The sequence below is a fragment of the Xenopus tropicalis genome, chromosome 5 (assembly GCF_000004195.4).
Source record: "Xenopus tropicalis strain Nigerian chromosome 5, UCB_Xtro_10.0, whole genome shotgun sequence".
Classification (NCBI taxonomy): Eukaryota; Metazoa; Chordata; class Amphibia; order Anura; family Pipidae; genus Xenopus; species Xenopus tropicalis.
Genome location: NC_030681.2, coordinates 148,773,234 through 148,777,212, shown reverse-complemented (window position 1 = coordinate 148,777,212; position 3,979 = coordinate 148,773,234).

Sequence of the window (3,979 nt, the reverse complement as noted above, 5' to 3'; positions counted from 1 at the left end):
GCATTTGTCACGCAATGTTTTTGTCGCCCGCATCTTTTTTTTTTGTCCCCCCATGCTTTTTGAGGCAACCATGCCCAATTTTGACGCGTCCGTGCACTTTTTTGATACAAACGCACCCAATGTTGACACATCCACATCCCTTTTTTGACATGAGCACCCAATGAGACGTGCAATTAAATTTTTTTACGTTTGGCGAATTTTCACGGAAGTTTCACGAAACAATTCGCCAATGGTGAAATGCGGAAGTTCACTGCGGATCCATGCCTGGCGAAAAAAAAATTGCTCATCACTAGTCTTAACCCCTTGGATACCACGTAATGGATTTTCTGAACTCAGCTTCCTCCTTGGCCCTGACCCCAACTCCTGACCATACAAAATAGTATTTAAATGCACCTACTGTACGTCTCATATAGTGATGTATTGAATGTTGGCTAGTGATGAGCGAATCTGTCCCATTTCACTTCGCCGGAAAATTCGTGAAACTATCAAAGGATTTGCGAAACGGTGAAAATGTAGCGCGGCAAAAAATTGTCGCCCGCTACTATTCTTTTGACGCACGCGACTATTCTTGCAACAATTTTTGGACCCGCGTCTATTCTTTTGATGCCCACAACTATTCTTGTGACAATTTTTGGATGTGCGACTATTCTTGTGACTATTTTTGGACGCGCGGCAAATTTTTTCATCCATTTCGCGAAACAATCCGTCAATGCCGAAACGCAGAAATTCACAGCGAATCCATGCCTGCCGAAACATTTCGCCCATCACTACTGTTGACCAAGATCATGTTCATACAATGACTGACTTTTTTGTTTGTTTCTTTATTATATTAAGATCAGATGTGTAAACCCCACTAGAACCCTGCAATAGTGATGAGCGAATTTGTTCCGTTTTGCTTCGCCTGAAAAATTCGCGAATCTTTCAAAAGATCCGCGAAACGGCGAAAATGTCATGCGCCAAAAAAAATTTGTCGCCCGCGGCTATTATTTTGTTGCGCGCCTATTGTTTCGTCGCCCGCGGCTATCATTTTGTCGCACGGCTATTGTTTCGTCGCCCGCAGCTATTATTTTGTCGCGCGGCTATTGTTTCGTTGCCCGCGGCTATTATTTTGTCGCGCGCCTATTGTTTCGTTGCCCGCGGCTATCATTTTGTCTCGCGGCTATAGTTTCGTCGCCCGCGGCTATTGTTTCGTCGCCCGCGGCTATTATTTTGTCACGCGGCTATTGTTTTGCCGCCCGCTGCTATTATTTCGTCGTCCGCGGCTATTATTTTTTGATGCCGTGACAATTTTTGGACGTGCGGCGAATTTTTCCGTGGTGAAATTTTTCATCCGTTTCACGAAACAATCCGCCAATGGCAAAACGCGGAAATTTGCCGCGAATCCATGCCTGGCGAAACTTTTCGCCCATCACTACCCTGCAACTGTGACTATAAAGTTTATGATTTACACCCATGAGAGCCAGATTAAAGTAAGTGCTTACTACATATTTAACTGTACATTTTCTATGTCTGAGGAAATATTCTGATTAAATAACAAAAAATTGTGTTGGGCCAAATACAGAGCACTGTGTGTGGTGCTATGAACGCTACAGATGCTCTGGAGAACACCATTCCTACATTGGGGCACGATGGGTTGGTGCGATATACAATTTAGAATTAGAAAACAATGGAAAAACATTAGAAGTTTTACTAATGTATACTGGAAAGTTGATGAGTACATTTTCTTTCATTAGACAACAAATAAAAAGTGAACGTAGATTCTCGTTAATTATTAGTTATTTTCAACTTCACCTATATGAATCCACATTACCTATCAATAAAATTTTGTATTAAAAAAGCACGCTGATGAAGGGGAAAGACATAATGGAGAATGTTGAAGGGCGACATGAGAAGGCAAATAATAAGATCATGTTTCATACTCTGCCTAAGGAACGTGTTTGAAGGTTTCTGACGTACAGATGGAGTCCATCCCTGTATATCTTACATTTTGGGGCTGAATGCTTTATACAAAAAATGCTGTTAAACTAGTTATGTCGGGGGGCCCTAGGGTTACAGCATCTTTTTTATAATCTCAGGAACAATATTGCTCCAGTAGAGGAGGGATCCCTTCATTTTAATAACATACAGAAGGATACAGTGAGGCTCATTATTAACATTGGGTAAATTTGCCCATGGCAAGTAACCCATAGCAACCAATCAGTGACTGTTTTTTTTTTGTTCAAGCCAGCTGTATGTTGAACAATGAATGCAATAATTTAATTGGTTGCCATAGGTTACTGCCCATGGGCAAAGTTGCCCTGTGTTGATAAATGACCCCCAGTATGTGATATAAATAAGATTGAACTGAAGAGAATTATTGATTCCCTCAATCTTTCATTTAATATCACCCCCCTCATTGAAAAGAATGGGATGGCCTGGCCTTGGCAGATGATGCCAGTAGCGTTTGGACACATGCAGAAAAGAACACTCCTGATTGGTTCCCATCTGTCACCACAAGCTTTTGCTATATGCAGAGCTTTCCCCATTCTTTACAGTGGGAAGCAATGATAGGACTTGAGAGAACCTTGGATTTTCAACCCAAGTGGATTTTTTTTTAGGATGTGCAGTTTGGGTCCAATATGAAGAAGACAATGGCCTTGCTTGGCAGTTAGTGCATCCTCTCAAACAGTTTCTATACTAATACAAAAAAACCCTTTTTTTATTTAAGTGTAACCTCTTTCTTTTATTCCATGCACCATCTTCACAACCAAAACAGTTTAGGTACCCAAAGTTTCTTTTTTTCCCCCCAGTTATGCACACTAAAACACTAGATATCTAGATATCTATACTAGGGGGAGTCATCTTCACCCCACTCCTCTCCCAACTCCGCACTTGTTGGGTGGGGGGATACCAGTCAAGTGCCAACAACCTAAACGTGTTTTTGACTTTTGGATTTAACTTGTCATGGGTCTAGTGATCATAGAACTGAGGCTGAAGTCAAGGAAACTGGCCCATAGGTAAGGATTAGGGACATTGTGTTTATTTCATATTTCATTCCCACCTGTTTCATGGTGTTGGCCACCATAAGTTGTTTTTTTTCTGCCCTACTCGGCATCAAATGCTCCCACAGAAATACATTTTGTTTACATTCCTTTGTTTACTATATTACACTTTGCAAATAATTCACTCAACCATTTAATATTTTATTCTTGAACCAACAAATGTATTTGTAGCTGTAATATTGGTGTGTAGGCGCCATCTCAGTGCATTGTGCCTGAGTCTGAGCTTTCAGCCAGCGCTACACATTAGAACTGCTTTCAGCTAACCTATTGTTTCTCCTACTCCCATGTAACTGGAGGAGTCCCAAGCTGGACTTGGATTTCTTACTATTGAGTGCTATTCTGATACCTACTGGGAGCTGCTATCTTGCTCCCTTCCCATTGTTCTGCTGATCGGCTGCTGGGGGGGGGATATCACTCCAACTTGCAGCACAGCAGTAAAGTGTGCCTGAGTCTGAGCTTTCAGCCAGCGCTACACATTAGAACTGCTTTCAGCTAACCTATTGTTTCTCCTACTCCCATGTAACTGGAGGAGTCCCAAGCCGGACTTGGATCTCTTACTATTGAGTGCTATTCTCATACCTACTGGGAGCTGCTATCTTGCTCCCTTCCCATTGTTCTGCTGATCGGCTGCTGGGGGTGAGGGGGGGTGGATATCACTCCAACTTGCAGCGCAGCAGTAAAGTGTGCCTGAGTCTGAGCTTTCAGAAGGAGCCAGCGCTACACATTAGAACTGCTTTCAGCTAACCTATTGTTTCTCCTACTCCCATGTAACTGGAGGAGTCCCAAGCCGGACTTGGATTTCTTACTATTGAGTGCTATTCTCATACCTACTGGGAGCTGCTATCTTGCTCCCTTCCCATTGTTCTGCTGATCGGCTGCTGGGGGGGAGGGGGGAGGGGGGGGAAGTAACACTCCAACTTGCAGCGCAGCAGTAAAGT